Here is a 24,706-nt window from a genome sequence, read left to right as displayed (position 1 = left end):
CATAACCTGTTAAACATGCAATTGTCAAGTGCTGAGTTTGTGTTCGGTTTAAAAGAACTTCCACGGAGTGTGGAACTTGTACTGTCAGGGAGTGTCCTAAGACTATGGAATCACTTTGTCTGATAGCTAGTGCTGTGGCTGCAACTGACTTGAGGCACGCAGGCAGAGCCTGGGCTACAGGATCTAATGTGCTCGAAAAATAAGCACATGGCTTGTATTGTCCTGCTTGATCTTGTGTGAGGACGGATAATGCTGTACCTTCACGTTCAGTGACGAAAAGTGTAAAAGGCTTACTGTAGTTCGGTGTAGCTAGAACTGGAGCTTGACATAAGGCTTTCTTTAACTCATTGAAACTAAGTGTATGTTCAGATGTCCAAGGGAGGACAGTCGATACGGCTGCCTCCTGTGTCGTTAACTGTATCAGTGGTTTAGCTAGAAATGCATACTGAGGAATCCATTGTCTGCAATAAGAAGTAAGGCCGATAAAAGCACGTACCTCCTTCTGGGTCTTGGGCTGAGGAAGACTCGCTATTAACTGGATACGGTCTGGTGTCAACTGCCTACCCCTCTTGGACAGTAAGTGTCCTAAGTAGACCACTTGCTGGACACAGAATTGAAGCTTAGAAGGGGACACCTTGTGCCCCATCTCGGCTAGGAAATACAAGACTGTAAGGGATGCTTGCTCGCAAGCACGTTCAGAACGGGCTGTGATCAGTAGATCATCAACATATTGGAGCAGGGCAGTGTCAGTTGGCATGTGAATGTTGTCTAGTTGTCTCTTGAGTGCTTGACTGTAAATACTAGGACTTTCTGTGAAACCTTGAGGAGCGCGTGTGAACATATAGCTCCTTCCATTTAAACAAAATCCGAAAAGAAACTTGCTGTCTGGATGAATGGGGACACTGAAAAATGCGTTCTTGAGGTCGATTACAGTAAAGAACGTGGCTTCGGAATCAATGGCTGTTAATAGGGAAGAGATGTCTGGGACAACTGGATACTGAGGAATAATACATTTATTAAGTTCTCGTAGGTCAATCACTAATCGATATACTGGGGGTGCATTTGGATCTGTACGTTTCATGACTGGAATGATCGGAGAATTGCATACATTGGAGTCAGTTTCTACAACTACTCCTTGAGCGATGAGCTCGTCAATAATTTTGGATAAGGCTGCTACAGCCTCAGGTGGCAATCTGTACTGTCTGATTCGTGGTAACACTACACCTGGCTTGAGAGTCACACGATGGGGTGTGATTTGCATGTAACCTACATCAGTTGGACCTTGCGCCCATAAATGCTGCGGAACATTAGACAATCTGGGATCAAAATCTCGTAATACATAGTGACCCTTAAAGTCACGTAGGAACAATCGTATTCCCTCTGGGGAACAGCAAATGACTGCACCTAACTCTTTCAGTGTTTTAATGCCTAATAGATTTTCTGGACATGACTTAGTAAGTAACAGATCAGTAGTGCGGGACAATGGACCTACTTCTAGAGTAACTGGCTTTGAAATTTCATTTACGATAGGCTTTCCTGAAAATCCAAGGGAAACATTTCTAGAGCCTGAGAGCGGAGCCCCTGGAACTTCGGCGTGACTAATTGTGGTCCTACTTGCCCCTGTATCAATCAGAAATTTTCTATCTTTCCCTAATACTTGACTGTGAACATAGGGACCTTCTTGATCTACAGGTATCTCGATGAGAGGCAAGCCTACCTCCCTCTCTAGGCTGTTTCATGAATACTGTTGGTACTCTGGATACTCGGACTGTGCATACTGATACATCTGCTGTGTAACATGCTGTGTTGCAGCAATAGGCTGTGGTACTGTAACTGTCTGTGGTGCATTCTGTGGCTGAGGAGTCTGTGAAACTTGTTCTGGTCTCGGCGGACGTGGTCTTTCTTTAGTCTTACCGGTAGCTATGTTGTGTTTCAGGACTGCACACTCGTTTATAAAATGACCTGGCTGTTTACAATAATTGCAGTTCCCTTTAACGGGAGCTGCAGGATGACTGGCTTGATTCGGACCCCTCTTCTGACTGTCTTGAGGAACAGATTGTGCAACTAGTACTTTCATTTTCGTGTCTTTCATACGCTTTCTCTCGTGTTCTTGTTCTTCTCTGATTCTATTCTGGTGGTATTGAAGCATCTGTAACATCTGGGACGGGGTACTAGCTTGCCAGGTACTTTCGACTTTCAAAACTCGGTTTTTAATTGGTGGACTTGAATTCTCTACTAGTTTAGTAACAAAAAGGTGAGGGTATGACTCACTACTTGTCTTGAGGCCACTGTTGATGCTAAAACATTTCTCAAATCTAGAATAAAAATCACTGATATCCTCATCTTGCTTCTGTTTACAGGCTGAGATTGCATCCCAGTCTTCCTTTTTAGTTGTCAATAATCTAGGCAAAACTTGAATCAATAATTCTGGTAATTCTTTACATTTATCTCCAAGACCGGTACCTGGTACTCGTATCTTATCTTCAGCTTCTAGAACTGCCCAATCGATCTTTTTCTCTCCTACCTCCCATTCTTTTTCCTTGAGCTTTTCATACACCCCTGCGGGCAACAAAACTTTTAACATTTTAATTATATCTGGATACGTGTATTCTCCCATACGGAGCATGTCTTTTAATTCTCTATGGAACCCTGCTGGATCTTTATCATGACAGGGAATTAATTTTTTCATCTCTAAGAGTTCCATCTTTGTGATCGGAGTGTAAACAAACACTCGTTGCATTTCGCCACCCGTTCCTCTAACTGGGTGGACTTCTCGTAACGGGTTCTGTCTGTCTATGTAAAAGGGTTTACTTTCTGGAGGTGAGACATGAACAAAATGTGGGTTCAGAAACGTTCTATATTTGTGGCGCTGTTCTAGAATGACATTAATTAAATCGGTACCTAGACCTTTCCATCTATACTGGAGTAACTCGTTCAGGATATCATGTAACGGACCTGGATCAGAGTGCTGACCCTCATACAGAGTAATGAGGTGCTGGATCATATACATACCCACCAGTCGCTGCTCGGCTGGGGGCAGTTTCAGAAACATTTGTGCCACTATTTCGTCTGGAAAAGTGGTAGAATCAGTAATCCATCGGACTGCTGATCGGGCTAGTTCTTGTTCATGCATGGTATTTAACTCACTGTAACCGATTCGTGATTTCAGAATATGATCGGTAGCTTGAAATACTTGTTCTAGAGAACCTTGTTCTAGTGCTGGATGATGGAAAGTTGACTTGTGTTCTAAGCGTAAATGGCGATCTGGAAATCTAGATTTCCCTACATACGCTATTCTGGCGGGATTCTCGTCGTCTAACTCTTCAGGATCAGAGTTACTTTCTTTCTCGCTTACTTGTGCTGCTTTACGTTGTTCGTGTAACCTTATTATTTCTTTACGGATTTTCTTGTACATACTCTCCATACCACTGGTCTTGTGCTTACCCTCGGCTATATTATCACTCCACTTTGTCAGGATTTTCATTTCAGCCGGATCTTTGGACGGGTAATCTTGTTCTCTTATTAGGCAATTGATCAGAAACTTTAATATCATAAGCTGGATCTCAGCTTTCCTTTGAGACATGGCTTCGCCAATGCTTTCTGGATCATCCCCTGTACGGATGAAACGATATATTCTGTCTAGATCTTCTTTCATATTCGGTAGGGTGACTAGATACTCGGCCACCTTTCTTACGCGTAATGAATATAAAACCATATTATCCTCGCCTGGGACTGGATCATAGCCGCATTCATTAAGAGCTTTTCTTATTTCTGCAACAGACTGATATCTGGGCGTGCGCTGTGACGCTTGTGCATGTAATTCGACTGACGTTAAACGCTTGTGTGGCGGCGGGGTCTGAGGAGGACCTCCTCCTGCGGCCCCTAAACTAGAATTGTCAACTGATGCTCTTCGTCCTGGCAGGGCGGGAAATTGAAATGCGGGCTGAACTTGTGTGGCGGGCTGGACCTGGGGGACCGTAGCAGGTACTGCAAGGGGTGCCCCGGTGTCTGGAGGAGCAGGAAGTGCCTGATTTACAGGGACTGGCGGAGCGCGAACAGGATTTGCATATTCTGGGACTGTGTCGTCCAAATAGGACGAGATAAAAATATCAGCTGCGGTTGGTTTGTGACGTAGCTTGGTCGGAACTAATGGTGGCGGATAATTACTGGATGCCTCCGGGGTCGCTTTTGGCAAGCCCTCGGCAAGGAGAGGATACATACCCTTAATGAGGGCATTCCTCTGTCTGTCTGATTGTTCGGCTTTAACTCGTTCACCTATCTCGATTAATTCTTTTTCTTGGGCTCGTTCTAGGGATTCTCTACTTAATTCTGACTTTGATTTCTTTTTCGGTTCTTTTATGAGCTTCTTTGCGCCATAACTCGATGGCATCTTTCTGTGATTGTCTGGCTTTCTTTTTCCATAATGCCTCTTCTACTCGCATGATGCACTCGGCATCCCACGTACCTGATACGGGCCATCTATACTTTTCTTCCAACTCTTTGGTATACTCTACCCATAAATCTAGATATAATATGGCACTTATGCCATGCTTCTGATACATAAAATGACCTGGACTGTCCCTAGGCGGGACAGGAACTGCTTCTTCTAACAAACCCTTTCTAGTTTTTAACTGACGTAATCTCGAAAAGAGAGACATTGTAAACTTGAATCGGAACACAATACAATAGACGAGGAACAATAACAATTGGGAGAACAATTCAGGCATACCACGACATTGGAAATACATTGAACAACATCATAACATAACAGTTCGGACAGAATATTACCTGGAATACTGAGAACAGAAACACAAGAATTTCTCGAGAACGGAACAGACTAGAGTTACTGGATGCACTGCTGAAACAGTACGGAACATACCGGTCCCATAAAGGGACGCATCAAGACCCGTGTCCACCTAGGTGAACACTTCGTTTGTGAGTCTGGGTACCACCAACCCACGGACCAGAGTCAATTTAGATTGACCCTGTCTAGATACTACCCCAGCGACGGTACTCACCGGGCAGCAAGGACGGAAGGCCTCGGACTGGACTGGACTGCTACGACGACGGACGACGAACTTCGGACTTCAGTTACGGGTGGACCTCCGGATACCTCGGACCTTGGACTCTCGGCTTGGGCTCTGGTCGGGACTCGCCGCGTTCCTCCACCGCCTCGTCTGGATGCTGGACCGCCTCCTCCGTCTCCTCCGTGGGCCTGAGGGATACTTGAAGCAGAAATATCTGCACGTGCACGGTATGGTTCCGTCACGGCTGCAGAGGGTCAGGGGGCCGGCGTGGCTTCACCGGCGCGTGGGGAAAGGGCAAGTCCCTGTTCGGGCGCCATTATGTGGTAAATAAATAAATAATACCTCTATTTTTGAATGCATAAATGAATAACAGATAGCTCAATAAATAAGAGTCAAGATTCGAGGTAGTAGGAGTTTTGCAGATTTAATACAGCATAAGGACAAGAACAGGACAACCTGCACAGGAATAGGATGGCAGCGCTGCCGGGGGCAGAATCGGGATTGGCGGAAGGAGTAACTTTTTAATAACAGTACATGAGCATATATACATAACGCAAACACATAGCATTACATTGCAATAGGCGTAGCAGTGGGTGGAGCAATAGGCGTGACGCGTAGCAGTCGCGAAAGATAAGGGTGAAAGTGGGTGTAACAGGGCGTATACATAGACATGTGATGCAAACGTAACAGAATATGTCATGAATGGGGCGGAACCCATGGAGGGGGCTACCTAAGGAGCCGGGACCTCTAACCTAATGGTGCGCGCAAACTAGCAATGACGTGTTACTAGGAGAAGCTGGGGGCTATGAACTCTGTGCTAGGAGCAGAGACTGAAGTCTGGAGAGTCAGGGCGACATGTACCTAAACAGTATCTAGTATCTGATGTTTAGAGAACATGTTGATATAAACTAGAAGTTAGGAAGGGAAAGGCTAACAGACTCTAAGACTGGAGCATGCATTATTCTACATGTAGTGCGTGATGAGGAATATGAAATGACCATTAATACAGTATTTCTCTTACACGGAGCCGTAAAGGCTAGACAATGACGGAAACTATTGATGCGATTCAGTAGCTTTAGGAATGCAGAGAAGGAGGACTGAACTGATAACTGGAACTATAACATACTCTTGGCAGACTCAGAGGCAGAGCCAGGCTGAACCGGGCACTGCGAGGCAGGAAGTAAGTGAAGGGTCGAGGATACAGGTGGGGGCTGTGTCGCTCCTCAGCGAGAGCTCAGGAGACAGGAGCTGAATCTGATGTTCGGGCTCTTTTGAGGCCTAGAAACGGGGACTTTTCAATGAAATAACGTGCACACTGAGAAACGTGGCAACGTAGCTTTACATAGGCCTGATATTCGTAGTATTCACGAGAACTGAAAACTTACATACTAGAGGTGGACACAACTATAATTGCGTCTTTGATCGAACATGGGGAATACATATGCATATTAATCATGCACACATAACATATGATGGAGGAGGCGTAGGGACACAGAACATGGCATAATTTACTTTTCCACACTCTCCCCATGTCCTTTAAAAAATTACGAAGGTAATGTACCCATGGTATCTTTATGGCTCCCTCTAAGTTTAAAATGTCTGACAGAACATCTCTATTTAAGTGCATTGCTTCTTGTGTCCAGAGTCGGTGCCATAATAGCACAGGCTCTAGTTTAATTAGATCAGTTATGTAAGGAAGACCCAGTTCTGCGTGGCAATTATAGTTAGAGGAGCTTTTGGGAAGTGCCAAGATATATTTTAAAAATGAATTTTCAGCCATCTGGATGGGTGCAGGATTTGCAAAACCCCAAACCGCACTGCCATAGATAGCGCCAGCCACACACTTAGCTTTGTAGATTTTAATTAATTCTACAGGTGGTCTGGTCCCTAGTTTATTTGAAAAGATTTTGAGGGCAGCAGTCGATCGTAGCAGCTCAAGTTTTTTATAGACACAGCTTGGGTCCACGTTTCATTTTGGGCAAAGAGTATCCCAAGATAAGAAAAGTGCTTAGCAAATTCAAGCTTCTGTCCTGCAATACAAATGGGCCTCTTAGGTTTGCTATGTCTGCCACAATACATAGTGAAAGTCTTTGATGTGTTGACTTTCAGGCCCAGCTCTTTCATAAAGCGGGAAAAGCTATCAACCACTCGCTGTAGGCCCACTTGACACGTGACATAAGTACAGCGTCGTCAGCGTACAAAAGTGCTGTTATTGGGCGGCCACCTACGTATGGGGGATCCAAGCTATCTTTGCACAGAACTTCTTCCAATCCATTTATGTACAAGGAAAAAGGAAAGGGGCCAGGACACAGCCCTGCCTGACCACACTCCTGATTGGAATTTTATCAGTGCGTTCTCCCTTTAGGCCAATGCGAACGCGGGCTGAAGCGTTGCTATAAAAACGTTTAAGATAATAAATAATATTAAGTTCAACCCCGAGTTGTTCCAGTATTGACCACAGCTTAGAATGGATCACACAATCGAAAGCGGCCGAGAGATCGACGAAGGCCAAAAACAAGTTACCCTGTTTTGCCCTCGTGTATTTCCCGGCCAACATTAGGAGGTTCAATCCCTGCTCCACTGTCCCCAAGCTGGAATGAAAGCCATACTGAAGATCAGACAGAGCAGAGTTTTCCTCTGCCCACTCCAAGAGCCGGTCCAAAATTATTCTACCAGCTATTTTTGTAAAGGAGTCCAGAAGGGAAATAGGCCTGTAACCGGCAGGATCATGCTTGTTCCCCTTCTTGTAGATCGGTACTATTACAGACTCCACCCAGGTGGGCAGGAAATCAGTGACACAGCTGGCATTAAGCACCTAGACCAGGAGGGGCGCCCAGAGAGAAGAAGTGGTCTTAAATATATCTATGGGGACCCCGTCTGGGCCAGGTGCCTTGCCGCTCTTGCTTTTACTCAGAGCTCTTTCAACCTCCTCGAGAGTAAAGTGCAAATTACTATTAACCCCTTCCACGCTGATGACGAGCTGGGCTCGTCATGAGGTAGCCTCCTCGCACGCTCATGACGAGCCCAGCTCGTCATGTAAAGTGCGGTTTGAAAAATCTCACCGTGCGAGCGGAATTCCGCCCGCACGCTTGCGGTTAAGGGGGGTAATCAAGAGCAGGAATCAAGCACACCACTTGTTCCTCGCCCTCATAGACTCTCGTGAAGTGTCTGACCCAGTCCGAGTCGGGGATTGCTATTTCTATTGTTGGTGCAACCTCTTCCTTAAGAAAGGGAGTTCTCACGAGTTTCCAAAAACTCGTGCTATCATTCCTTATAGAAGCGGAATGAAGAGCCTTCCAAGCTTCAACCCTCAGGGTTTTCTTCCTATCTTTAATCGCCAATTTATATTCTTTCCTACATCCACCGACTTCCTCAGTGGATCTAGGTTTTTTGTGCAGCGCCTTCTTTAGGAGCGCATAGGCCCTAGTGCACCTAGAATCAAACCACCCTCCTCCTTTTTTTTTTTGAGTCTTAAATTGCCTCATGAGGGAGTCTTTAATTTTGTTCGATATAACAAGAAAAGATGCAAGACAAATTTCAGGTGGTGAATCTGTCCCTAAACCCGTCATTATATCTGAAGAGCATTTATCAACCACGGTTTTGATTATCTCTGCCTCGTTTACCATCGTCCATTTTAGCGCATATCCATTAACACTACCAATTGATAAATTCATGTCCAGACTGTCACTTTCTTTCTTATTAATCAGCGTGGATGCAGTGGGTAGTTGGACGGTCATACAAAGCGGAAAGTGGTCGCTCAATGCTATATCGGAAACAATAAAAGAATGAATTCTGTTCCCACATTTGTTAGAAACAATAACGTAGTCTATGGTTGTAGAGCAGCCCCTACCATTGAATGTTGGAACTAGTACAGAAGGCGAGGTACACATTTCATTTACAAACCCTAAATCAAAATCAGCTAGCAAACTGTTCCCCCAAAACAGTATGTTTGAAATGCAAAAGACCCTCATCGTCATTCTGTGCTAGGCCACACCTGTTATCCTTTGTTAATTCGCACAAATTACAATTAAAATCCCCTAACATAATTATCATCAGTTTGTGCTTAAAGATATTTTCCTGTATAGACAATGTTTTACTCAATTTCCTTAAAACAGCAATTACGTCACCTGCGGGGATATTATTATATAGATTGACAATGGCAATTGGAGTGTCATAGAACGGGACAAGTACCAGGGTTTGAAAATAAGTGTCTTTAACAGGTTCAATAATTTTTGCAAACTCTAATTTGTTAGACATGTATATACTAAAACCATCCTTTGGTCTTCCATGGAGAGTAGCAACAGCCGAAGTGTGAAAGGTCCTATAACCATTCAGGTGTACTGGTTCAAGACTCCACGTTTCCTGGAAACAGAGCAAGTCTTGCACTTGAATAAAGTCCCACCAAATTGGGTTTTCTATTTTTGATCTGATTCCAGCTATGTTCCTTGATGAGATTTTAAACACCAATGGATCCATCATAGACACAGGCAACACAACAGAGGTCGTAATGGTGGGGCCATGTTCTACAGGGGGGGGGGGGCATTTGATCATTCCCTCCTTCTGTGCCCTCATCTAGTATCAAAACACCCTCCATGGGTTTCTCGTCCTCACATAAAGCTGGGAATACACAAGATAGTTTTTCCCCAATTGCACCGGTATGTTCTCTTGGACGCGGATCAGGAAGGTCTGCCTCTCTATCTGGTGAAATGGAGGTAATAGTATCTGGGTGTAGTCAGTCATTATTTTCCAGGCCACTCAGTTTCAGAATAGTTAAATGTTGGGATACCATATCTTCTGCCCCATGGTTCATCCAAATTCAGGGGGGGGACATGGAAGGGCAGGACATCTCGTTGGTCGAGGCGGAGAAAAAAAGTAACCAAGGGGAAGAATGTTAACAAAATGTGAATCTTATGTCCCCATGGCTGCTCTCTCCAACACTGTATTAACCAATTGTGGGGACCGGAATGAAAGAACTACAGTCTCCCCTCAGTGCTTTATTCGAGGTGCCTACCCATCTTGCTCTCCTAGCCATTTAGAACTCTGAAAAGAGATGATTTTTAAGTCCCACCCTGGAAGAGAGGAAATAGAGAGATTTGTTTCTCAGGGTCGGCCAATTTTCAAAAGTATTAGGTGGGAGTGGAGGAACATTCGTCAGAACCACCGTATATGGTGTTGCTTCTGGCGACAAATTTAGGTTAACAAGATTAGGTGTTACCCCTGTCTCAAAGACATCCTCTACTCTTCCATTTTGATTTTGATGGGGTGGAACATAGGAAGATGAATTCGAGGCTGCCGTAACGAAGACGGGTGGCCTATTGTCATTACTTACAGTATCTCCTCTTAGATCTCTATGCCCTGGATGATCAATATGCTTTGGATTAGAATGTTTAAGTTTAGCTGGTGCTTTAGTTTGGACTGATGGTTTAGCTAGAGCTGGTGCTTTAGATGGAACTAACACTTTAGATGGATCTGACGCTTTAGCTGGAACTAACTTTAGGTGGAGCTAATACTTTATCTGAAGCTGATATAATAGTATTCGAGCAGGTAGCACCAAGTTGAGGTGATGGATTTTCCCCTTATGCTCAATTTCTTATCAAGCTTTCCTTCGATATTATTAAACCTTGATTCGATGTTCTTAACTTTTAAAGTAAGAGGTTCCAAAAGTCATTAAAAGGGTTTCCATTCTTTCCCAAAATAGGTCATCTTTTGTTGGGTCTCTAACAGCAATTGATCGAGGGACAGTTTCAATTTGATCATTCTCCTCACTCCCTCTACTCCTGTTTAGCTTCTCAGGGTCATTATTTTGTTTATGTTTGGTGCTCCTTTTGCTATTTTTATTAGTTTTGGGAAATTGCCTTTCCCTAATAATATGTTTTTGCTTATACCTAGCCTTTTGCCCTCTAGTCCTCACACAGGGGCTATCGCTAATGTTCAGGACAGGAATTGAGCTCCCCGATATATCTTGCCCCTCTGTATCTGAGGCATCCTTATTTAGAAGAATAGGATCAGCCGTTTCATTACTGTTGAAAATTGAAGGGGTCGTAGATAGCCTTGTAGTCGAAAGTGGTAGTTCAGTAACATCAGTGGGTGCCCCAGGCGAAGCCACAAAAGAGGGGGCTAGTATGGAATCCTGGGAATTAGTTGTTAGGACTGAAATATTTGCATTAGGTAAAGGCGGAAGAGTACCAGGCGGGAGTGAGATGCGTCTCTCTGTACTTTCAATAGCAGAAGCAACCACCCCAAGCGTCTTCTGCAACATCCGATCTATAGCAGTCAAGCTGGGTAGGGGGGTGTTATTAGCTGCCCTTTGTTTCCCATTAGAAGTCGATTGAGTGGGAGTATTCTTCCCCATATTTCAACAATGGGCGAGAGTATATTTGAATGGTGATTCAAGTTCAAAAGTGCTTTATTCGAGTTTTGCTCATAAAAGCAAGACATACAAACATAATAAAAAGCGATTAAATTTACAAAGTCAATTTAGACAAAGCACATATACAATATAAGCGTTTAAAAAACATAACACCTACAAAAATTAAACAATTAATAAAATTCTGACGCATCATATATACAGGTGCAAAAATCATTACCATCAAAAAGCCAGAGGAGTAACAATCGTAATGACAATGTGAGAATCCTCCAACATCCATAACATTAAAAAGTTCTAACCGATGATACATTAAATAATCATTAGCATAAAATAGACAAAGATCTAGCAGTCTCTGATCAACAAAAAAAAAAAAAATTTCAGAGAGTAAACAATAGTTTAGCAATCTCTGGACTATTATTAAACAGTTACAGAGAATAGACATTTGTCTAGCAGTCCTTAGGCAATTTGGTAGAGGGTGATTAATTTACCAACAGTCTCTGCCTTAAGACCCATGCCCACCCCAAATATTTTGCAATGGCAATATTGATCCAATCTTCAGTAGTGGATTTTGCAATACGCAGTGCCACCATACTACTTTTTGTGCCTAGGTTCCTACACATAGGAGCCAACCAGACACGCCTTGGAACAGAATATACTGGGCAACAAAACAAAAAGTGACCTAGAGTTTCATTTCCTACCCCACAGACTGGGCAAGTGGCCGTGCCCCCAGATTTCCATTTAGATGTTAATTTACGAAGAGGGAGCGAGCCTGCCCTCAGTTGGAATAACAATTTTCTGTCCATGGGGATTGTGATGTAATCCCAATACTTTTCATAATTGGGATACATCTTCATTTCTAAGAAACTGGTAGTCAAGGTCCCATTATTGGTACTAAGCATGCTCCTATTGGCAACATGTTCCCAAAAAATGTTTTTTAAAGCGATCTTAGTGGGGAATAAAGCCCCAGCAGGATCGGTCCATAGAGCATTTAGTCCTAGGTTGAACAATGCAATTTTTAATGTTTTAAACCATCTGATTTTATGGTAATGGTCGGATTTAATAACATCAATAAACCCGTCCGCCTAGTGAGAGCTCTGGCGTAGTCCAAAGTCTACGCCAGAATAAAATCGGACGTAATTTAGCCTTTTCCGAAATTTCTCTCCTTCCTAACTCATAGCGCAGGGGCAAAAGTGGACTGCTCTGTGGGATACCTGTTAGCAGCCTAAGAAATTTATTTTCTGATATTTGGAGCTCTTGGAGATTTTCATTCCCCCAAAGCTCCGCCCCATACAAGGCAGACCCAATTGCTTTTGCCTCGTATATTATCAAGGGAGGTTTAATGGGTTTTGTCAGTGATTTCCTATACTCCTTGATAATAGTACCAGCTAGCTGCTTGTGCCTCAGTATAGCAGTATTTAGATGTTGTTGCCACTTATCATTGGAGATAAGAATCCCCCAGATAAGTAAAAGATTTTACAAGTTCCAGAGTGCGACCACTCATGGAAATATTTGATTTAAAATTTCTATGTGGATTAAAAGCCATGAGTTTTGTTTTGGACGCATTCACTTCCAGACCGTGATCGACACAAAACTCGTCAAATATTGCCAATGCCTTTTGCAGACCACTTGGTGTTTTTGATAAAATTAAAGTATCATCGGCGAACATTAAAATAGGGACTTTCTCGCCTGCCAAAGAAGGGGCATCCACAGCCCGAGTTTGCATGCGGGCAACTACACCATTGATAAAAAGGGTAAACAATGTAGGGGCCATTGAACAACCCTGACGAACCCCGCGCTCTACGGGAAATTCGGCAGTGTCATTCCCATACCCTCCCCAACGTATCTTGGCATAGGTGCCCTCATGCAAACGCATAATTAAAGTCAACAGGTCCCCAGGGACACCTAGTGTCTCTAGCACTACCCACAGTTTAGCCCTAGGTACCAGGTCGAAGGCAGCCCGCAGGTCAACAAATGCTGCATACAGGCTACCTCCGCCTAGCACCACGGTCTTCCACTGTATCAATTGGAAACGAAAGACTTGATCCACAGTGCTGGTTGCCCTGCGAAATCCAGCCTGAAAGGGGGATAAGATATTATTGTCCTCAATCCAATCTAGCAACCTATTGACAATTACTCGCCCCACTACCTTCTGGATAGTATCAATTAAACTAATGGGGCGATAGTTACCAGGCTGGGCTCGATCTCCCTTCTTATATATAGGGATAATTACAGCACCCCGCCAGGTTACTGGGATGTCTGCACCTCTGCTGATAAAATTTATTAACAGATAAATGTATTTGCACCATTTTTCAATGTCATTCAAAAAAACATCTGCCGGAACCCCGTCAATTCCCGGAGCCCGCCCGCTTCGAACAGTTTTAAGAGCAGTGACTATTTCACTCTGAGTGAAGATGTTCTCCTCTGCTGGTAGAGCGGGCATACATCTTCTAACTACTGCCTGTTCTCTGCAAGCATACTGATCACAAAAAAACTTGACCCAAGCATCCTGAGGGACATTATTAGAGCTAGCCTCTTCTAACCTGTCATGTCCCCATTTGACTATATGCCAAAATAACCTAGAATCCTTGCGGTCGCTTGCATTTTTTAAGTTATTCCAATGTGCCTCGTCCCAATCTTTTTTCGCTTTTGCTATGCACTGTTTGTATTGCTTCCTGGCTAATCTGATAACCTCTAGATATTTGTTTTTAATTGCATCACCCAAAGATGTTCTTGCCACCCTACATTCATGATTGTACCATCTTGCTGCTCTATAGGTGCAGATCCGCCTTTTATTTACCGGTTTCAGAAAATGGCATTTGATTTCGTTGAAAAGAGCTTCATGGACCTTGATAACATTATTTTTGCTCAGGGGGAGCGCAACCGCACCCTCAAGGGCCATGATAGCCTTATCAGTTGCCATACTTATTTTTTCTAGAACCAGCTGGTCTGTTTTAACAGTAGTCCACCTGAGCCTGCGTAAATCATTAGTTGGCACAATCAATGGGGGTAAAGGATCAGCAAAAGTACTAGGTGCAATAACATCAAACAGGCACAGTTTGTGACGAACGCCTAGGGGGTTATGGTCACTCTCTGGCCTTTCCTTGACCTCCATATCAATAATAGATGACCATAAGGACATACTACAAATGACATAGTCAATGCGGCTCTCGGATCTGCCATTATTAAAAGTCATGGCTGGCACTCTGTCTGACTTAGTACGACCATTCAAAGCCCTTAACCCGTGTTCAAGGCACATAGCATTTAGACCTAGAACATCCTCAGTCCAACGAGTTATTGGGATTGAATCAAGTGCGGGGATATCCCAGATCTTATCTTCCTCCGCACCTAGATAAGCCTCTCCAGTATCAAGGGGTTCAAAAGTACGATTTAGGTCTCCTGCCAGTATAATATTATTCCCAGAGGAGTGAGTGTCTAGGAGACTATACAGAGACGATAGGACTACAGATTTACCTCCACTTCCTCCCCTAGCATATACATTATAAATGTCAATGGAAGTGGAAGAGTCCCTCGTAAGTCTAATAAGCTGTATATCTTTGAGGTTGAGCACCAGATTTTTTACTACAATCCTCAGGGACTGGCGGACCCATATAGTGAGACCCCCATCGGTCTCCCTTTGGGGCCCTTGGAAGCTGGTACATAAAAGTTCAAGTACCCCAAAGCGAAGACAGGATCACAGGCCCATGTTTCTTGGAAAATGCAAACATCGTACTTGCTGACAAACCCAAACCATTCTCCACAGTCCATTTTGGAACTAAGCCCAGCTATGTTCCATGATAATAAATTTTCAGAGGCTCGTACCATGCTTAATACAGGACTGTGATCAGACCCATTCAGCTCTGCATCAGCTGTAACATTAACATTACTATTTGCAGGAAGTAGTCCCACAGCGACATCAAGGTTACATAGATCATTTAGCCCACCTGTAACTCGACTATGCCCCTCAGTTATGCAAGCATCTGAACAAGTTTCTAGCAGAGGCAAACGGCACATTGTATGTCAATCACAAGCATCTAAATTAGAAAGGGCAGAAAATCTATTTTCCAAACCTAGACCCCACCCAACGGAGCCAAAATTCTTACTGCCCCTTTTGGGTATAACATTCCATTTTGTTCTTAGAGTGCTTGGATTGAGGCCTCTGCCTTTTCGAGGATAGAAAAAGTCAAGAGTCAGTGGTACAATAGAGGTAGATCGTCTCTGCGGCGGAAAAATATGAGGCAAGATGTTTGGTAGAACCTCAGGGTCAGAGAGATTGAGGACTACACAGTCACCCTTGAACTTCTTTTCCTTATTCCCGATCCACTCAACTCTTCTTGCGTTAACCAGTTCCTCAGCTAGTTGCTGTTTGCCCCATGGTGATATGGACATATTATCAGATAGCCAAGATAAGGATTTATTAAGGAGTGATGATGTTGGTTCAACTTCCCCAGAGACTAAAGGAGGCACATTAGCCAGTACAAGAACTAATGGTGAGGCTTCCACCACCAGCTCAAATGACCCTTGCGCAGTATTAGGTTCACCAAGAAGAGGGGCAGAGGGTACAGCACCAGGGGTATCATCCGTTAGATTTATCAATGGGGCCATTGGGAGGTTTAGGGCGACAGTAGAAATCAGTTCGGTAGATTTAATCAATTGAATTTCGCTCGCCAAGGATTGAACACTAGAGGTAATAACTTCTGGGAGTTTTCCCACCTCTCCCAGGGTTTTTCCAAGTAAACCTTCCAGTTTAGATACCTCAGCGGATAGTTTATCAATTTTACTTATCAAAGGTTTAACTATCCCTTTGATTTTTGTATCCATCAAACTGCAAAATTTCTGAAATTGGGCATTAGAGAAGGACACATAAGTTTCATCAGACGAGTCGTCCGCCTCCTCATCAGAATTTGTCCTTGGTGGCGAAGCTATTTTATTTTTGGCTGACCTTAGTCCCCCCCGTTTTTGTATAACTTTCCTCTTGCCCCTTGTAGCCCTCGGTGCTGGAACAGGAACAGACTTTACAGTGCTGGACTCACTGGTTGAAGGGGTCACAGTCACTACTTCATGAACATTGTTATCTGCAGTACTGGCTACTATACCACTGGGCTGGATAGTAACAGAGTCCTGAACAGAAGCGTGCGCCTCCCCAGAGAGACTACTATTTAGCAGATCGAAGGGATCCTCGGGCTCTTTATCTAATGATGGAGATAGCGTGGATGAATCTAAGCCCAAAGAAGACCTTCTGTCACTATTTATCTTAGTCACTTTTTGGACTAGGTAGTTCTCCATGGTGTTTGTAACAGGGGTTGACTTTCTACCAGGCATGTGTACAATAATATACAGAGGTAGTGCTGGGTCAAGGCTCAAATCAAATTGAGGGGTAATAAATGTACCTGTGAGTCAATGAATCCGAATTGCAACAATCCTCAGCAGGCCTATGGAAAGTTGTGCAGTCCCTGGCCCGGCCCGACCTTGGCCGACCTCAGACGGCCCGCCCTTTGCCCGGGCTTAGCCCCGGGCGTCCCGCTCGCGTCCCGCGACGCGGGGGTGCTCCTCCTTTTCTGCGCCTCTGTTGGCGCTCACTGGTCGCTGCCGCGTCACTGAGACGCGCCGCCGCGGTGCCTGCCGGGATTTGGAGTCTCCCGGAGCGGCGGCGCAGAGTCTGATGTCCCTTGACTCTTGGCGGTGGCGGCGGCGTGGGCAATGGCTTCACCCTTCCTCGAGCGTGAAAGAGGTAAGTGGGTCTGACTCTCGGCAGTGGCGGCGGTTGTAGAATGGTGATTCTAAAGGGCAGTAAAACCAAACTCCTCTAATTAGAGAATAGTCCTTCACAATATAGAAACCCTGATTAACATATAAAAATGATTGCCTCGTAAAATACGTGTCAAGTAAATAAAATACACCAATAACCATATAAAGTCTTACTATTTTGTCTGTTGATCATGGTCGATAGTTGAGATGTTGAAGTTATTTTGAGGAAATTAAGTACTTTTTTTGCGTCAAACTACTTCGAAAGTAGATTTTGTACCGGAGCGGAAAGGAATATGCTACTTACCAGTATGCATCTGTTGTTGGCATGTAGGGCTGCTGACATTCATATCTGTGCATAGATCGCCGCCTAGTGTTGGGTCCGGATGATTGCAGTTTGCGGTCTTGGAAGAGTCTTCGACGTATCACAAGATAGGTGACTCCTCCCCTGGACTACAGTGCGCATGGGCATCTTCTCCATCCTCAGATTGTTTTTCGCCATTGTGGCAGAGATGGAGATAGAAAAGTAAGAGGTGGCCATGCCAGAGATAATGCTGCAGCTGCGACAGGCACCGGGGAGGAGGGCGGGCGATATGAATGTCAGCAGCCCTACATGCCAAGAACAGATGCATACTGGTAAGTAGCATATTCCGTTCGCGGCATGTGGGCTGCTGAATTCATATCTGTGCATAGACTGTATAGCAGTATCGCCTCTAGCGGTGGTTACCCGTGCCAGCTGCAGCAGTTTGAAAAAGAGTTTTGAGGACAGCCTGGCCTACAGCAGCTTGCTGTTTTGCTTGCACATCTACACAGTAGTGTTTTGTGAAAGTGTGTATGGTAGTCCATGTGGCTGCCTTACACATGTCTTCAAGGGGAATATTCCCTAGGAAAGCCATGGATGCCCCCCATTATTCTTGTAGAGTGCGCTCGGGGGGGGGGGGGGGCGGTTAAATTGAGTTTTGCCTTTGGATAGCATATTTGAATGCATTTAACTATCCATCTGGCTATTCCTGACTTTAATATAGGATTTCCCTTGTGTTGTGGTGCAAAAGCAACAAATAGTTGCTTTGTTTTTCTAAATGATTTAGTTCTGTCTACATAATAAAGTAGAGCTCTTTTTACATCTAATGTGTGTAGGGCTCTCTCAGCTACTGACTGGATTTTGAAAGAACACTGGCAGTTCTATTGATTGATTAATATGGAAATTGGATACAACCTTTGGCATGATCTTAGGGTTTGTTCTAAGAACCACCCTGTTGGCATGTACCTGCATGAAAGGTTCTTGGATTGTTAGTGCTTGTAACTCGCTAACTCGCCTGAGTGAGGTAATGGCAACCAAGAATGCTACCTTCTACGTTAAGACTTGTAGTTTGCATGAGTGTAGCGGTTCGAAAGGAGGTCCCATAAGTCTGGTAAGCACAATTTTTAGATTCCAGACAGGGGAAGTGGGGTGCCTTGGAGGGATCACCCTTTTTTGACCCTCCATGAAGGCTTTGATTGCTGGTACTCTAAACAGTGAAAGGTGTTGCCTGTTTTGAAGGTATGCTGCTATAGCAGCAAGGTGTAGTCTTATAGAAGAGTATGCTAAGTTACTTGTGTGTAAATGCAGCAGGTAACATATGATGTTTTGTATGGAAGCATCTAATGGGTTGATTTGGTTATTGTTGCAGTAAATAACAAATCTCTTCCATTTAGCTGCATAGCACGCCCGTGTAGTTGGTCGTCTTGCCTCCCTAATGATGTTCATGCAGTCTGGGGGCAAGTTATGGTATCCAAACTCTAAGACTTCAGGAGCCAGATCGCCAGGTTCATCTGATTGGGATCTGGGTGTCTGATTTCTCCATGGTTCTGAGTTAGAAGATGGGGTGCGAGGCACAGTCTTTGAGGGGGCACTACTGAAAGTTCCAGGAACGTTGTGTACCATGGTTGTCTCGCCCATGTTGGAGCAACTAAGATTAGTGTGAGTGGGTGTTGCCGTAGTTTGCGTGCCACCAGCGGGATTAGCGGTGCTGGGGGAAAAGCGTATGCAAATCTGCCTGGCCAGTTCATCCATGCCGCATTGCCCTGTGACAACGGATGTGGGAACCTGGTGGCAAAGTACTGGCATGTTGAGTTTTCTTTTGTGGCAAAGAGGTCTACCTCTGGGTGACCCCACTCTTCGAAGAATGGCTGGAGAACTTGGGGGTGAATCTCCCATTCGTGTAGTTGTTGGCTGTGCCTGCTGAGCAGGTCCGCTATCCGATTGTCCTTTCCTGGAAGATGTTCCGCTAGGAGAAAAATGTTTTTGGGAATCGCCCACTTCCATATGCTTGTGCCAGGTGGGACAGATGTGGAGAGTGCGTTCTCCCGGTTTCTGGATGTAGTACATTGCGGTCATGTTGTCTGTCCAGATCAACACCGTCTTGCTGTACAAGCATTTCTGGAATGCTTTTAGGGCTAGGAATATCGCTAGCAACTCTAGTTGGTTGATATGCGGTTTCTTTTGTTTGATTGTCCAGAGCCCTTGGACTGGGCTCCCCAGCCGGTCAGTGATGCGTCCGCTGTTAGTACTAGTTGTGGAACTGGCTCTTGGAACAGTCGCCCCTTGGAAAGGTTTTGTGGGTTCCACCACTGCAGAGAGTTGCGAGCGCGACTGTCTACCAACACTAGGTCTTTTAGTTGTCCTTGAGCCTGGTTCCATTGCCGTGCTAGGCATTCTTGTAGGGGACGCATTTGAAGTCTGGCATGGGGGACAATGAATATGCAGGAGGCCATCATGCCTATAAGCTGCATAAAGACTAGAGCTGTCAGAAATTTGCAAATAAGTATCTGCATGCTGGCTATCCTCACTGAGTTTGGGTATGCATTTGCCACTGAGGTGGCTATAGTGGCTCCCAGATATTGTTGTGTGTGGGATGGTTGCAGATGAGATTTTGGGTAGTTTATCGAAAACCCTAGGCTGTGGAGCAACTGAAGTGTTTGAGACGTGTGTGTTGCACACGGTTGGTACGATTTTGCTTGTATTAGCCTATCGTCCAGATAAGGGAACACATGGATTTGTTGCCTTCTGAGATGTGCTGCCACTGTCGCTAAGCATTTTGTAAACACTCTTGGAGCCGTGGTAACCCCGAAGGGCAAAACCTTGAATTGGTAGTGTTGCCCCTCAATTGTGAAGCTGAGATATTTTCTGTGGGCTGGATGGATAGGTATGTGAAAATACGCATCCTTGAGGTCCAGTGTTGCTAGGAAGTATCCTTGTTGTAGCAACGGGAGCACTTGCTGTAGTGTGATCATATGGAAGTGCTCCGACAGTATGTATTGATTTAGGGGTCTGAGGTCCAGTATTGGTCTGAGGGAACCGTCCTTGGGAATAAGGAAGTATAGGGAGTATACTCCTGTCCCTTGCTGGTGGAAAGGGACTTGCTCCATGGCCTCCTTTTCCAGCACTCATTTCACCTCTTGTTGGAGCAGGGTGATGTGTTCTGTGAACATAGGACGATGTCTGGGTGGTATGTTTGGTGGTGTAGAAGTCAGGTCTAGGCAATAACCATACTGGAAACTTTCTCTCACCCACCTGTCCGTGGTAATTGCGTGCCAGACAGGTAGGAACTGTTGGGAGTCTGCCTCCGACCGGTGTTAGGTGGTCTGGAGGTAGCGTGATAGAGTCACTGTTTTGTGGCAGTGGAGGCCCTGGTGTTATTGCCTCCACGTCCTCTTCCCTTATTATCGTTGCCCCTATAACCTCCTCGGTTTGAGTTTTTAGTGAAGGAACCCTGTGTGTTGCTTTTGTATGAGGATGACGTCTGCGAGGTATTTGTGTAGTTGCTCTGTATGAGGAGCGTCAAAAGGAGCCTCTATGTTGCTGAAGCTGTAATGCCCCCATTGATTTTGCGGTTTCTGTGTCTTTTTCATTTTATCCATAATGGTGTCGACAGCAGGCCCAAATAGAAAGTCCTGATTGACTGGCTGGTTAAGAATAGTGGACTGCACCTCGTTCTTAAAGCCGGAAATGTGCAGCCATGCATGTCTACGTAGTAAGACGCTAGTGTTAATTGACCTGGCTGCTGTGTCAAGCGCACATTTGATGGAGGCGTTTGTTATGAATTTTCCCTCCTGTATGAGGTCATCAGCTTGTGCTTTAAAAGGCTCAGGTAGGTGTTGCATGAGGCTTTCGAGCTGATCATAGTGCGCCCTGTCGCAAAGAGCCAGTAGGGCTTGTGTATTAGCAATCCTCCATGAGTTGGAGGCTTGTGCTGCTACCCTTTTGCCTGATGCCGCTAGTATTTTTGATTCTTTATCAGGGGGAGGTGCTTCCCCCGTTGTTTGGGAGTTGGCCCTTTTATGTGCATTAGCCACTACCAGCGAGTCTAATGGTAACTGCCCTCTGATGTAGGTAGGGTCTGCTCTATACTTCTCTATCCTGGGATTGATTACCCGTGCCCCGGCTGTATCCTTAAATATTGCAGGTGCATGTTTTAGCACTCCCTTTAACTTAGGAAGTGTTCGGACACTCTTTTCTGAAGTGGGGAAGGTGTCAAATAAGAAATCTTCAACAGGGTAATTATGCATGTCTACGTTGTGGTACTGGCTGCCCTGTCTAGGAGTTGGTTAAAGACAACGGTGTCATCAGTAGGTGACGGCCTAGTTGGATAAGAGAGTACATCAGGGATGGGATGGGTGTTGATTGGGTCTGTTGGCTCCTCCCATGGTTCCTCTTGTGGTTGAGGATCTTGTGGAAAATCATATTCTGGCTGGGGATTTTCCCCTGTGTTCCCCTCATTGTTCCGTGGTGAGGAGAGTAAGGAGCAAAAGGTGTAGTAGGCATGATCGGATAGAAAGGGATGAAGGGCCTAGAGGGAGAAGTCCCAAAGTCCTTCTTCAATGGAATAGGGGAAGAGAGCCAGTGTCCAATGGCCTCTTCTTCCTGTGCAGGATTGTGACTTTACCAGTCTCTGGATTAATATATATTTTTGCTTGGTCGTCTGATGGATCTGGATGGAAGAGTTCTTACTCTACAGTCCTTGGTTGAGTGTTAGACTTTTTTGGGTCGATAACACCTTCTTTTTCGACGACTTTTGGTGTCTTATTGCTTTTCTTCGACTCGTGCCCTTTTATCGGGTCGACCGGATCTTTCGGTTCGACGCGTTTCTTGTGCTCGACAGGCTTTTTTGGTTGACTGTCCTTTTCCGAGTCGATGGTCTACTTTGGATCGACTGGTGTCCGGAGCACTTATTTTCTGGTCAAAAGCCTTGTCCGGCCATGCTACGGGCTTCGGTACGGCACCCTTCTTGTCGGCGACCTTTGCCGGGTCGACGGTTTTTGGTACAGCGGGCTTGTTTGGGTCAGCAACCTTTTTTGGTTCAGCACCCTTTGGCTGTGTTTCCTTGTTTGGTTCGACTACCCTTTTGGGGTCGACGCTTTTTGGCTGTGCGGCCTTTTTGTGGTCGACAGTCTTCTTTGGCGCGACGGTTTTGGGTTGTACAGCCTTTTTCGGTTCGGCGCCCTTCGGGTCGACGACCTTCTTTGGCTCTGGAACCTTCTTAGGGATGATGGTACTTGCTTGTGGTTTCTGAAGGTTTCGGAGCCGAGCTGGATGGCGGGGCTGACGAAACTTTTTTCGGATCTTGGCTAAGGCCTTTTGGCGATGCCTCAACCGGAGCCTTTGGTATCGGGGTAATTGGTGTCGGGGGATGTGTACTCACGATTTGCCCCGGCGGGATCTCGTCATCAGAGTCTGAGTAGTCCTCGAAGGTGACGATCTCTAGGTCCGAATCTGATGCTTCCGGTAGTTCTTGGTCATCATCGAAGATGTTGTCCGGTTCCGGTGCCTGTCGCTGCATCTCTTGCCTAGTGGCCCGTCGGATCCGTATGGTTTTCTTCGACCGAAACTTGGCACAGGCTGGGCAGGTTTCTTCCCCCTTGTCTGGGGAAAGGCACTTGTTGCATACTGAGTGTTTGTCAGTGAGTGGGAACTTGGAGTGGCATTGTGGGCACCTTTTGAACGGGCTTCTTTCCATCGACGGTAGTCTCACGTGGCGTAGAAAAGGCCCAACAGCCCGCGTCGACGACCGAGTCGAGATGGAAAGCTTGATGGAGTAGAGCGGTACCGAACGAAAACAATACCGTCGAAGGCCTTTAGAAAAGTTTTGTTTCGATTCCGAAGTTGGAGTTTTGGAGTAACATCCGAACCCAATGGTGGAAAAAAACAATCTGAGGATGGAGAAGATGCCCATGCACACTGTAGTCCAGGGGAGGAGTCACCTATCTCGTGATACTTCGAAGACTCTTCCAAGACAACAAAGTGCAATCATCCGGACCCAACAGAAGGCGGCGATCTATGCACAGATAGGAATTCAGCAGCCCACATGCCTCGAACAGTTACATCCAAACCCAGTGGCAGAAAAAAACTATCTAAGGAAGGAGTCGATGCCCATGTGCACTATCGTCCAAGGGAGGAGTCACCTATCTCGTGACTACAAAGACTTCTCCAAGACAACAACATGCAATCATCCGAGCCCAACACCAGATTGCGATCTAATGCTCAGTGTGAGAACTGCAGCTCATATGCCTCAAACCTACTGTTCTAGAATGTCTGTCGTAGCTGGACAGGTCCAGGTCTTATAGGGGCTTCTGCTGCCTTTGCCACGATGCCATTGTGTAGTGTGCCCACCTCTGCCTTGCCCATATGGTCTTGGGCAAGATCTCTGTGCATGCTATGCAGTCCTCTACACTGTGGTCTTTACCAGGAGGTTACAGACCATGTGTGTCCTACTGTGCATACTTGTGGTGGCACTTGGAGGCAGAACCTAATGGGGGTATGCTACATGCTCGTTTCTCGGACCACGTGACCTTGATACATCTGTGTTCCTCTTCAGCTTTCGGTGCATCTTCGATTCTCTCTTCATGCTATTGGTCATCACCAATTCGCTTTCCTCTTATTTATGTAAAAAAAAAAAAAAGTTTTCTACCTGAAGCTCTCCCTTACACTTCCAGGCCCAAAGGCAGAAAAAAGTATCTGAAGATGCCAACTTGAGTCCGGGACTTATGTCGGACGTCACACAAGGAGGGGGTTGAACCCAAATGGTCAATGACTCCCATGGGGTGAAGACAAAGTATTTGCTAGATCCAACCACTAGATAATTTTTTTGTGGTTAGTTTTATATAGTGCAAACTAGATCTGAGACATTGGGTATCAGAGCGCTTTACATGAGCGCCAGTTTTGTTACAGGAGGACACATTAATTTGTTAGGCAAAGGGAGATTAAGTGATTTGCCCAGAATCACAGGATTTGAGCGTCATAGCAGAGACTCGAACCCGGTTCCCCAGCTTGGAGGTCGAACACTATAACATTAGGGCTACATCCTCTCCCTGGTGGAGTAATGCACAGCATGTGAATCGGAAAAAGATTCATGATGCAAAACTATCATGCATGATGGCCAGAAGTGTGCAACAGCATGTAGCAATGTCTTGCACATGGACTGTCATGTGAAGGGAGTGCGAAGTGTTTGTTTCATGGGCTGCATATATAAGCCCGTGTGACTTGTATTCCGAGAGTCAATTCTTTCTGGATTTAGGAAACAACCTACCAACA

This window comes from Lissotriton helveticus, chromosome 3_1 (assembly GCF_964261635.1).
Source record: "Lissotriton helveticus chromosome 3_1, aLisHel1.1, whole genome shotgun sequence".
In the NCBI taxonomy this organism is placed as follows: domain Eukaryota; kingdom Metazoa; phylum Chordata; class Amphibia; order Caudata; family Salamandridae; genus Lissotriton; species Lissotriton helveticus.
The sequence above is the reverse complement of the archived record's forward strand: the minus strand, read 5'-3'. Positions refer to the sequence as shown.